We start from the raw sequence: 13,717 nt of genomic DNA, 5'->3' as shown, positions 1-13,717 counted from the left end.
GCTGATATTTTTAATTATTGTATTTCAGTATTTTTAGCACTCCACCTTCTCCCTCACCGAAAGCTATATTCAGCCTCATTTGAATTTCACTTCTCGATATTGTATATTTTGTTAAAGAATTTGATGGTGTCCTTTATCTGTTTTTCTTTTGCTTGTTTCACTCATTACACTGTGACCATGCTGGGGCACTTCCTTGAAGAATTTTAGTTGAACAAATCAATCCCAATACTTATTCTTCTTCTTTAGTCTTGGCGGTATTTCGTCTGCCGTTACGTCCTGAGTTCAAATTCCGCCGAGGTCGACTTTGCCTTTCATCCTTTCGGGGTTGAGAAATTAAGTACCAGTTACGCACTGGGGTCGATGTAATCGACTTAATCCCTTTTTCTGTCCTTGTCTGTCCCACTCTATGTTTAGCCCCTTGAGGTGGGGGTAAAGACATTCACACACATGCATACAATGGGTGTCTTTCAGTTTCTCTCTATGAAACCCACTCATGAGGTTTTTGTTGGCCCAAGGCTATAGTGGAAGACCCTTACCAAAGGTGCTGTGCAAAGAGACTAACCTAGAACCTTGTAGTTGAAAAGGAAACTTCTTAGCAGACAGCCATACCTGCCTGTTCAGATTATTTTTATCTTATTAGGTTCTGAATCTTAATTTTATTTGATCTGAGAATTTAGTTTAGGTAGCCAGAAATTTGAAATGGTTAACAGATATAGTTTAACAACAACAGGCTAATGGCTGGAAAATATGAAAAAGCATTTATACACAAAGGCTTTCACAAACTACACAGTCACACATGAAGTGTTCATACAAACCATTGAATCATGTATATGTGTGTGTGTGTTACATGTATGGCAGCAAATTATTTCCTTAATTTTAAAGTTCTTGATAGAGTCTATTGGATAGACTGTGCATGCTAAGAAACACCTGTTCATGTTGCAAATGAGACAGCAGATGGTCAGCAAACACAGGTTTTGTGAACATACACATGTCTTCTCTGTAGAGACATGAGTTGAAATATGTGACCATGTTGCATGGAGACATTATAAGTGAATATATTCTCTTATATTGAATTCCTTTTATATTGCAAGATTACTGTGATTACATGATCAGAATCTTTCTCTCCCGCATGTGATATATGTGTGTGTTTATATAAAAATGTATATATTGATGATGAAGAATGTATATTATATACACACAGACCCAGATATCTCAGATGTAAATAGATACAATCATTTTTGAAAGATTTATTTCTGGAAACAAAATAATGTCATTTGATGCATTTAAATACTTAATCTAGTAATTAGTAGACGTGCCTTGGGCAATTTTTAATCATTTAACCCATTTGGGTATTGTACTGGTTAGTTGTATCTGCTCAGATAAAATGGCATAATGAGCAGTGTCTATTTTCTTTTGAAGTGTGTGTGTATTATGTATATATGTGATGTTATATTTGTTTTGTTAAATAAACTTATTTAGTACCACCTGATTGGCATGTCTGCCAGTGGAACGTTAAAAGCACTATCCAAGCGTGATCGTTGCCAGGGCCGCTGGCTAGCTCTCGTGCCGGTGGCATGTAAAAAGCACCATTTGAGCGTGATTGTTATCAGTGTCGCCTTACTCGCATGTGAAAAAACAACATTCAAGCGTGGTTGTAGCCAGTGCCGCCGGACTGGCTCCAGTGTAGGTGGCACGTAAAAAACACCTTTGAATGTGGTCGTTGCCAGTGCCACCTGACTGGACCTCGTGCTGGTAGCACGTAAAAGCACCCACTACACTCTCTGAGTGGTTGGTGTTAGGAAGGGCATCCAGCTGTAGAAACTTTGTCAAATCAGATTGGAGTCTGGTTCAGCCTTCTGGCTTGCCAGTCCTCAGTCAAACCGTCCAACCCATGCCAGCATAGAAAGCGGATGTTAAACGACGATGACATCGATGATGATGAATACCAAAGTAAAAGCAGAAGCCATTTTTAAATCACAGAGATCTTCAGCAACTTTGCACAAGAATTAAACCAAGTTTTATCCTTCGTTAAACAAACCCCTGCAATCACATACCTCTGTTGTCTTTGCTGCCAGACTTAAGAACTATAGAACCATGTATTACGACTGTTAAGTTATACTACAAAGAATTCTGTTTACATTTTCTATAAATAGCTTTGAGATTCTTCTTTGGCAGTTTGGAAGACACATGACACAGTAAGTAATCCCCAATTGTTCTTTAGTGGAAACTAAATCTAGTTGGTTCAATTATTCATTCCTAGCTGCTAAAAACCATTGTCATTTAACTGGTGTCTACTTTCACATTGAGGTTAAATATTTGTTTACGACATACATGAATATGGTGTTGTATATGTTACATATATATATTTATAACCCATGCCTTGGTTGCTTTAGTTATATACACACACACACACACACACACACACACATATAAATTTATGTATTTTAATTAATGACTGACAAGGGAACAGGAATCATGTAGTCAACTTCATTAGCTTACAGCTGTTTCTGTTGTAAGAAGCAGTGCACTCAGAGCTAAGTGCTTGTGCAACATCTTATAGCTTCCTTGGGGACCATTAAAATGAAGTGAATGTTTATTTCAGAAAGTACACTTGTATATGTATATTGAGTTCTAAAAACTAGTTATTAGTATTGGTACATCCAAGGGAAATCATATGTGTGTGTGTGTGTGTGTGTGTGTGTGTGTGTGTATTAAACAAATGTTAGATAACAGTATGGTTAAGTAATATTGTTTGTCAGAGCTAGCATGCAGCCCGTATGATGAAAGTATGGCAACTGCTCCATACCTGTCAGCTATGATCAACACACAGTATTACTTAACTGTGCTGTTATCTTGCATCTGGTATGTTATCTAGCATATTGGTAAGATTGACCAAAATGGATCTATAATACTGTACACTTTGATTAATATCGCCACTCTATTGACAAATATATAAATGCATATTTTTTCTTACTTATGGACTCTTAGATGATACGTATTAACATTTAATTTTTTAATCAGTTTTATGTGTTTTTCTATGTTATGGGTTAGACAAATATACTGTTGTGGTAATGGTTTGTAGCTGGATGCTCTTCCTGTTGCTAATTCTTAACAGTTTTTCAAATAAAGGATCCCTTATTCCATGCCAGTGGAGAATGTAAACAAATGCACTCTCTCACGTACATACATATAGTAATACTTACATGTGAATAGCTTCATTTTGAAAGATGATAGCTGTCTCAATCAGTCTACTTAATCTCTATAATCTCCATTGTATTTGTGTCCTCTGGGGTGACTTTTCAGACCAGTGGTTGATCTACATGGCTTTAAATACATGTAGCAGATAAGATTCAAAACTTCTTTATATAGCTTACATCATCATCATCCTGGGTTTTGTCCCCATTAACGGGGGTGGCTGGATCTACCTCAATGCCATAGCAACCAAGGTAGGCAGGTGCAGCCTACCCCAAACTTTGGGCTGGCTGATGCCCATTCTACCCTGCAACCATGAGGCTTTTTTGGAGCTGGATTTTCTACGGGAGCATGCCCTTGCTTACCTGCAACCTCAGTTTCTAGAAATGAGTGGTCCTGAGACCAAGGCCTCTACCATGATTTTTAACAAAAGTGGTGTAAAACTGGTTCAGGAAGGCAGAGATGCTACTCCCTGAGACCCCCTTTGGGAGCCCCTCTACCTTACATGTGGTATGATAATCTTATGGCCTTTGATGTACCTTTTCAAACCAGATTTACTTTGATTGTTTTTTTCTGCAATCTACACAGAAGTTGTTTACTTTTTAAAAAAGAAATCAAGATGCATAAAAAAATGCATCTCCATTTCATAAATTACCGTATAATTTCATGTAGCTTGTGTAGCCAGTTTTTGATAGGAGATGGTCACCAATCCTGCATTTCCAACTATTAATCACATCTGGTGCGTCCATAACACTTCCCGTTCTCAAAATACAGTGATACCTCACTGCATGAGTTTAATTCGTTCTATGACCGAGCTTGTCTTATGGTTTACTCATTTTACAAATCAATTTTCCCCATTGAAATTAACTAAAATATAATTAATCTGTTCCAACCCACGAAAACCACTCAAAAATAATTATTTATGGGTTTTAAAACAGGAAAGTTGTAGTTACAAAGAAGACGACAAATATAAAAAAGAGAATGCAAAAGAAATATGTAAACTCGTTTTATTAACGATTTGTCTGCTCGTACTGCGGATTTCTGCTCGTACTGCGGATTTCTGCTCGTACTGCGGATTTCTGCTCGTACTTCAAGACAAAATTTCACACGAGTCACGGATTGTACAGCAAATTACTCCTACAATGGGGCACTCGTACTGTGAGGTTCTATTGTACATGCTGCCTTTTGACTTGTTCAATGCTAACAATACTTTCCTTTACCAGAACACTCCATTCATTTCTACAAGTTACTTTCTCTTCAAAGAATTAAATAGCTATTTTCACACACACACACACACATATATACATTTTTGTGTGTCTGTGTGTATGTATATATATATATATATATATATATATATGTGTGTATATATGCTTTACAATTTATCTTACATCCACCTGCTTACCAAATGCACTTCAGTCTGTGCTTCTGACCTCTTGCTATTTGTCTTCATGTGATGACAGAATCTGAGTTTTAACATCCAAAGATAAACACTAGAATTCTTTCATTCTGGGAAACTATTTTTCTAGACTGGATTAACTTGTGTACTGAAACAATGAACGGACCCACGACCACCAGTACAACTATAAACGTGAGAATGTTCCCAAGGACTAAAAGTACAGAATATTTTTTGTAACTATCATTAAGTTGGTATTAAAACCAGGCAGTTCCATATAATTGGAATCCCTTTAAACCTTACTGGTACTTCATTGGAAGCAGTCTTGGATTAGTAAAAGATATATATATAATATTGGTTTCAAATTTTTGCACAAAGCCTGCAATTTCAGGGGAGGAGATAAGCTGATTACATCAACTCCAGGTATTCAACCGGTACTTATTTTATCAACCCCTTGGCAGAATTTGGACTCAGAACATAAAGATGGACAAAATGGCAGGAAGCATCTTACCCAATCTTCTAACAACTCAGCTAGCTTGCCACCTTAAATATCTCAATAATCTCACTAATATTGTGATGTAAATATTGTCCTAGTTTCCATGTAGAAATACTTCATTCCATAAGTGACATCCACTTCTCTTCCCAGCTGTGTTACATAGAGGTGAGTCATTTCCATGGACATTGCTCTGATGAAGTTTCTCATCAAGTACCTTTTATTCTGACCTTTAAATATGTCCCCTACTTCTCTTCCCATCTGTGTTGCTTCTCCATTGAGTTTCCCGTTAGTCATAAATCCTTTTTATTTCACATGCTATAACTGTTACACACCAGCCATGTTACATGAGGTGAGTCATTTCCATGGACATTGCTCTGATGAAGTTTCTCATCAAGTACCTTTTATCATGACCTTTAAACACGTCCCCTACTTCTCTTCCCAGCTGCTTTGTTTCTCCATTGAGCTCCTCCTTAATCATAAATCCTTTTATTCCAATGACTTCTTTTCCTTGCACTTCTTCTCTCTGAAACTCACTACAGTCATCTTCTTTTCCTCTGGTCTATCAAGTAGAGTCCTTATGCTTCTGTAAGCCAACATCTTATGAATTTGTGGGCCCCTCTTTTCCTTCTTTCTAGTCCCTTATGCTACAGTGTCCTCAAGCCTTGTTTGGGACAAAATGTCTGTATGCTGTTTCAGTCATTAGACTGTGACCATGCTGGGGCACCACCTCAAATTGTTAATCAAATGAATTGACCCCAGTATTATTATTTGTAAAACTTGGTACTTATTCTATCGATCTCTTTTGTTGAACCACTGAGTTACAAGGATGTAAACACACTAGCACCAGTTGTCAAGCTGTGGTGGGGGACAAACTTGGACTCAAAGACACACACACACACATATACGACAGGTAACTTTTGAAGTATATTTTTGCCACCATGAGTGGTAATGTCAAGAAATATGGCATACATATAATGGTTATAATTTAATCTTTATCAAATTTCATGATGCTTATACAAAATGATGAAATGAATTCTAATTTTCAAAAGAAAAAACTTTTATTTCATTAAAATAAAATTAAATGAAACACATTTCTCATTTGTATAACTCCTCTCAGTATGTGTGGTGTTCCCTTACTCATTGCCTGTCACTAAGCTTCATGTATACTCATCCAACTTTCTCTGTATCTTTCTTTTACTCATTTCTACCCTCTCTTTGTACTCTGTAAAGCAAATCTGAGACACCGACCGACCGACCAACCAACCAAACATTATTTATATCAGTCGTTATTAAAACTTACCAGTTCTATTGGCTATTACTCATAAACAATAAACAGTGCTTCTCTCATTACAGCTACGTATACCAAGATAAACTTAGCCATTGCAAATTTAGTAGTGTTGCAGGCGAAAGAGGGGAGGAGGTGGTGATAAAAAGAGTCCATTAACTCTTTGGCTGGTAGATCAACAATTTATTGATTGGACCAGCTGTGACTTGCAAAATATTTTAATTGAGTTGTGAACATATGAATAATTGTTTAGTGAAGGCCAACACGTGAAGGAAAATAAATCTATAAAAAGAAAATAACAAGGAAAGATATATTTTTATTGCACTTAATAGATATAAAATGTTAAATGGAAGATGAACCATTTTTGGCAGGATAAGTAGTCTGGTTATTTTTCTCTTGACACATTTATAATAGCAGAGTTTGCAGTTGGACTCTCTCTCTCTCTCTCTCTCTCTCTCTCCAATTTGAAAAGTTATGTTAGATTCTTCTTCTTCCAAGCATCATACAAACATATCCGGATTCAAAAACTTCATCTTTATATTATTAAGTCAACATAATGTCACGTAGATTGATTTGTTACAGTTAATTATCATCTTATAATAATTTTGCTTGTCATTACGTTACTGTAACGCTTTCATGTGATTAGAGGAGAAGAGGGAGAGAAGAAGCATCCATGACATTAGATCATGCTTTCATGTGATTAGTTGAAGTGAAAGAGAGGATAAGGCAAAGAGTGAGACTGAAGGAGGAAGAAAAAAAGGAAGAGAGAGAAGCGTTGATGACGTGAGCTAGGAGGAACATAATAATTGTAGCAGAGAGGTGATGTTCTGATGCGCTTAAGTACAATTCTGTGAAATATTCACATTTATTTAGAAGGTAAATATATGCAATTTAACTAAAGGTTGTATCATATGTATGGGATATTTTTTTTTGTTTATGGGGAAAATGGAAAAATAAGAGTAAATATTTTATGAGTGTTGTGTCTATAAAATTGTGCATAAAGTACATAAGGTATGTATATAAAGTGCATTAAGTAATCATCGTATTCCAAGCATGACACCATTTGAGCATGGTCGTTACCAGCGTCGCCTTACTGGCATGTTAGAAAATCATTCGAGCGAGGTTGTTGCCAGTGCCACTGAACTGGCTCCTATGCAGGTGGCACGTAAAAGCACTCACTACACTCTTGGAGTGATTGGCGTTAGGAAGGGCATCCAGCTGTAGAAACTCTGCCAGATCAGATTGGAGCCTGGTGCAGCCATCTGGTTCGCCAGTCTTCAGTCAAATCATCCAACCCATGCTAGCATGGAAAGCGGACGTTAAATGATGATGATGATGATGATGATGATGATGATGACCACCCTTTGATACAGACACAACACAGGCTGCCCTTTCAGGTTTTTTGGATAAAGTTTTCAGGAACAACCTGATGGGTTTGCTATTAATTTGGTGAAATATTCATGGGCCCTGCTTGTCATTCTAATTTTCCATGCTGGTGTGGGTCAGACGGAATTTATTGTGGCAGATTTTTCTATGGCTGGGTGCTTTGTTTTAACCTTTGAATGATGCCACTCTATTGGTTAGGAGAGCAGGGCCACATTCCCCCTGATCGGAAGACTATTTTGTTGCAAGGCTACTTGTTTAGGTAAATAAAAAATGAGAGGCGGAATATGGAATTTACGAGAATTTATTATTAATCACAACAATTGCTTCGACTCATCTAGCATCGATTCCTCTTGTGGGACACACAAAAACTGGTTCAGGAGTATCCGGTGGTGCAGACGTATCTCATCGGGTGATAAATAGATAGTTTGATTCCCTCAAGTTCCTGGAATACATTCTGGGTCGTATTGAGTGATAAGAAGTCTTGTGATGTCTTGCATGGCTCACTTCCTGCACAACCAAGAGGAAGCGGGAGTTTCAGTGAAAGAGTTCTTCTCCTCGAAGAACAAGAGCTTAATATCAGGAAAGGACCAGAGAAATGACAGGAAAGTGCCTTCAGACATTGCAACACAATGGCCTCTGCTTTGAAGGCTAGGCTGCTTTTTATGTAACTCAACCAATCGAACAAATAAGTTACCAAAATATTGTAAGACTTTTGACTCAGCACAATACATGTTTGAAATTTGACTGGTGACCACCATTGTTGCTGCTGTTGCATTCTGAGAGGCAGAGAGAAATAGGGTTTGGTAAGAAATTGAAGATGGGAAGAAACTTCCCTCAAGGAAAGAGAATCACCGAGAGAGAGAGAGAGAGTTTTTTTTTGTTTTTTTTTACATATGCTTATTTTATTATGCAAATACATATACAGGTACTGAACCTCTTATCTGGAATCCAGAAATCTGGAATTACCAGAAATACAGCTATTTTTGAAACTGAATAATTTTGAATTTTGTGGGCTGTAAGTAGTTCGCCGGGCAGCCACTTTGTTTTGGTTTCTGTGGCACATGCGTCACCACATGATGCCAGATCAAACAAACCCTGCTTTAGAAATGTATTAATTTGTATATGTTATACAATTTTGTTCTTTACTTTCCTTTATTTATTTTATATTTTCGGCATATATTTAGCCTGTGTCTAGAAATGCAGACCACCTCTGGTCCCAAGGTTGGTGGATAAGAGATTTGGTACTTGGAATTCCTTCTGATTTTTATGTTTTGGTTGTCCAGGTGGCTGCAAGTAAGTTTCCTGAATTTCCTGAAAAATAAGTTTGGCTTAGGGGAAATATTACCTTGCATGGAAACTGATGAGAGTTGGCAGCAAGAAGAGCAGCCAGCCATAAAAATCTGCCTTGACAAATTCTGTCTGACCCATGCAAGCATGGAAAAGTGGACATTAAATAAAAGTGCTGGTGATGATTTTTTTTATTTTGTGTCTGTTACCGAGAAAAACATGCTAATCAAAATCTGGGAAAGAGAATGAAAATATTAAAAATTCATAATGGCACACAAATGTTAATTGGTGCTCTGAGGAAAATGTAGAATTTGAAAATTTGGATCGATAAAGTTCAAACTAAATGTCTTAATTTCAGGAACCAGTGCTTGTTTGCAATTGAAAGCTTTCTGAGAATGGTTTTTAGATGTCTGAGAAAGAGTGTGTTATGTTTATAGTCAGAAGCTGAGAGGGACATAATTCTATCATGTTAATTATCATCATCATCATCGTTTTAACATCCACTTTTCAATGCTTACATGGGTCAGATGGAATTTGTTGAGACAATCTTCTCTGGCCTGATGTCCTTTCTGTTGCCAACCCACATGTCATGTCAAGAGAAAGATGTACACAAACACCACATGCACATTTATACACACATATACAACATGTTTTCTTTTCAGTTTCTGTCTACCGAATCTACAAGGCTGTGGTTGACCCATGGTTATAGTAGAAGATGCTAACCCAATGTGCCTGGCAGTAGGATTGAATTTGGAAACTCAGGCCACATAATACCCTCAGCACCCCACCCCTATTTTTATGTATAAATAAAAATTTTATATTTTACTAATTTATATATACTATGAATCATTTGATATTTAATATAATATTATATAATTTGTATACAATACTATAATGATATAAATTCATAAGCATCTCCCAATCCACAGCTTTTCTCCTAATGCCCCCTTTTTCTCTACCATCCCTTTAGACACCAGTGCCCACCTGGACTCTCTCAACAACCACCAGGGAGCGGTAGTGCCCACTTTCAAAACCTATGTTTTAGATGAATCTGTTCATTTTTACATCCGTTTTCCCATGCTTATACAAGGCCTAGGGTTACAGAGGAAGACACTTGCTGAATGTGCCATATGGTGTAACTGAATTTTGAGAGCATGTGGTTAACCACAAAGCCATGGCTGAAGCACTTACAAGTGCAGAAAATATGATACTGACTTATTTCATTTGCCACAAAAACATCAACAGAGCTGACACTGCTGTCAATGGAGTAAGACAAAAAGTAGAGAAAAATGGAGGTTGTTTCTCATTTGTCAAATGTAAAATTTATATATATATATATATACATATATATATATATATAAGTGTATATATATATATTTGTGTGTACGTGTATTAGTGTATATATATGTGTGTATGTGTGTATATATATATAGGTATATGTGTGTGTATAAATATATGTGTGTATATATGTGTGTGTATATATGTGTGTGTATATATATATGTGTGTATATATGTGTGTGTGTATATCTATGTTATATATATTTATAATTATATATATATATATATATATGTAAGTATATATATATGTGTGTGTATGTGTATATGTGAGTGTGTGATTAAATTAGTAAACCATTTTCCAAAAATAATGTAAAAGGTACAGAAAGGCTCAGGTGACCTTGGAAACTCCTCAACTGCCCTCAGTTCAATATTTGAAAAATTATCGTTCTAAATTTGGAAACGGCTAAAAATGAAAGAGAAAATGAGAATGTGGTTGATGTATATTGTCATTTTTGCTTCCACTTCCACTGAAAGCATGCAGTCTATTGTATGATCAGATATACACATGTATGTATATATACTCACAAATATACATATGCATATCATTATTCTTTTCTACTCTAGGTACAAGGCCCGAAATTTTTTTTTGTGGGGGGTGTTAGTCAATTAGATCAACTCCAGCATGCAACTGGTACTTAATTTATTGACCCCAAAAGGATGAAAGACAAAGTCGACCTCGGCGGAATTTGAACTCAGAACATAAAGACAGACAAAATACCGCTAAGCATTTCGCCCGGCGTGCTAACGTTTCTGCCAGCTCTCCACATATATGCATATCATCATCATCATCATCATCATCATTTTAACGTTGACTTTTTCCATGTTTGCATTGGCCATGCCGAAGTTGTTGAGCAAGATTTTCCACCACCACATGATGTCCTTCATGTCACAAACCCTCATGTTCCCAAACAAGTTAATATTTACCCATGGATCTGACATGTTTCTCATGGAAGGCTGGGTATGAATGTCACTACCTGTATGATGTTGCTGTTTGTTTACAACTATCATGTGATGTCAAAACAAAGACACATACACACATGTGTCTATATATGTGTGTGTATGCATACATATATGTATGTATGCTTCTATATATATATATATGTGTGTGTATGTATGTATGTATATATGTACAGGCATATATATCATCATCATCATCATCATCGTTTAACGTCCGCTTTCCATGCTAGCATGGGTTGGACGATTTGACTGAGGACTGGTGTATATATATATATATATATATATATATATATATATATATATTCCAAATTTGTGTGGATGTGTATAGAATAATATATCAGTTGAATAAAATTAAAACATGGTCTGGTTTTCACATTTTTTTTTATTATGGTATTTTAAGATTAAAAAATATATTTTGTAATGTTCATAAAATTCAATTAGCGCTTTCATATGTTCGTAGTAATCAGCAGATTTCAGAATGTGTTTAACTGACAGTTGAGTTGTTGATAACTGTAGTATCTCTTAGAACAAGCTGAATTTTTGGAATACAGCTTTGACCAATCCGCATGCAGCTTAAACGTCACGGTCTGCTGGGCACACTGATATTCTGTCATTTGTTTATATTCATATGTTAAAGATATGGTTACTATGAATGTATGAAAGCACTAATTGAACTTTATGAACATTACAAAATATATTTTTTTAAATGTTAAAATACCATAATAAAAAATATGAAACCAGACCATGTTTTAACTTTATTCAATTGGGGTAGATAAACCAGGGGACAACTGATGAAGAGAATGTTCTTTGTGTTGCATGTCTCATTTCTCTGTTTGTTTCTTTCATTGTTTGAAAAGTTTGTTTTCTATGTTCTCGTTTCTCATTTTGTTCACGTTTTTTTGATGTCCTGTACCCATATATGCATGTATATATACATATATATGTAGGTATGTACATATATGTATGTATATATGCATATATTTATATATTATATTATTATATATGTATATATTTATATACATACACACTCACATACATACAAATGTACACATACACACACCAATATGCATATGTCTGTGAGGTTTCAAACATAAATACAAGAAGGTATTTTTGTTACACAAATTCCAATTATTTGAGAAGTATGTTGTTGGTTGGCTTCAGTTTAGGAAGTAAAACGGTGTCACTTTCGATAACAGATTCAGTTGGAAGCACCAATGTTAACGTAAACTATAAGAAATCTCATCAGGTGGCGAAATGTTTGAATCAGTGCCATGGCCTGGAGATAAGTCTGTTTGGAATGGTACAATAATTAAATGTACACATGTAGCAGTAATCATTCTAAAGGTGGTAGGGATTGAATGATAACATACAAAGCAATTCTCTGTAGAATGAATAGAGAGATTGAGACTACCAAAGAACAGGCGGCATATATGATTGTTTGTGATTTCTTTGGGACTTTTAAAATATTAAGTACTGTAGGTCATCATCATCATCATCATCATCATCATCATCATCATCATCATCAGCAGCAGCTAACATTTATTTTACATACTAGCATGGGTTGGATGGTTCGACAAGATCCAGTGGGCCCAGAGGACTCTGTTATGTGTTAAGCTCTAATGTCTGCTTTGGCGTGATTTCTGCAGTTCTTCACGTTCTTTATGCCAACCATTTCACAGAGTCTACTGAGTAATTTTTTTTTTTTTTGGGGTATTAATTTTAAAACTAATATTTGGCCAATATCTTCTAGAAATATTTTGCTAAGCCATTTGCATATCGTTGTGAAACTTAATTGAAAACTTGTTCGTTTGTTTCTATGTTTGTTTTTTTTTTTTCCATGCTAGAATAGGTTGTTAGACAAATATTGAGGCATTGTTTAACAGCTTGATGCCCTTCCTCTCATAAACCCATTCCTGTTGTTCAATTAAGGGAACTGATATTCCACACAGGCTTTACAAGGTATAAAACCAGTGGATTATTTAACAGGGGGGAATAACAGCAACATCACTGCTTTGTTGCTCAGTAATTTTCTTAGAAGGACAACTGTAAACAAATAAATATGCACACATACACACATGTAATTATTATCAACATCATCGTTTAACTATATATATATATATATATATATATATATACACACACACGCATAGCTTTCTTCCTCTTTCCATTTATAAAAGCCACATGGTCATACTGAGTTTATCGTATAAGAGACTTGTTGTCCAAAGTGCCACACAGCAGGATTGAACTGAAAACGTGGTTGGTAAGCAAACCTTCTTAATAACATAGACAGATATCTGCAGCATTATAGCAAAGTTGTAAGAGCCAAACACACACACACATACACACACACACACACACACACACACACACACACACACACACA

The 13,717-nt window shown here is 35.9% G+C and overlaps 1 protein-coding gene across 5 annotated transcripts in view; it reads left to right on the top strand.

Moving 5' to 3' along the window:
• Positions 1 to 13,717, top strand: part of LOC106877362 (ankyrin repeat domain-containing protein 50) — a 78,977-nt gene that overhangs the window by 37,223 nt on the left and 28,037 nt on the right. The window contains exon 2 of one of the 5 annotated variants that reach the window (XM_014926250.2): positions 8,937 to 9,045. The exons of the other annotated variants lie outside the window; for them this stretch is intronic. The gene's annotated coding sequence lies outside the window, so the exon portion shown is untranslated. The remainder of the gene's footprint in view (positions 1 to 8,936; positions 9,046 to 13,717) is intronic. 5 annotated transcript variants of the gene reach the window in all.

Source organism: Octopus bimaculoides, chromosome 3 (genome assembly GCF_001194135.2).
Source record: "Octopus bimaculoides isolate UCB-OBI-ISO-001 chromosome 3, ASM119413v2, whole genome shotgun sequence".
Classification (NCBI taxonomy): Eukaryota; Metazoa; Mollusca; class Cephalopoda; order Octopoda; family Octopodidae; genus Octopus; species Octopus bimaculoides.
The sequence above is the reverse complement of the archived record's forward strand: the minus strand, read 5'-3'. Positions and strand labels throughout refer to the sequence as shown.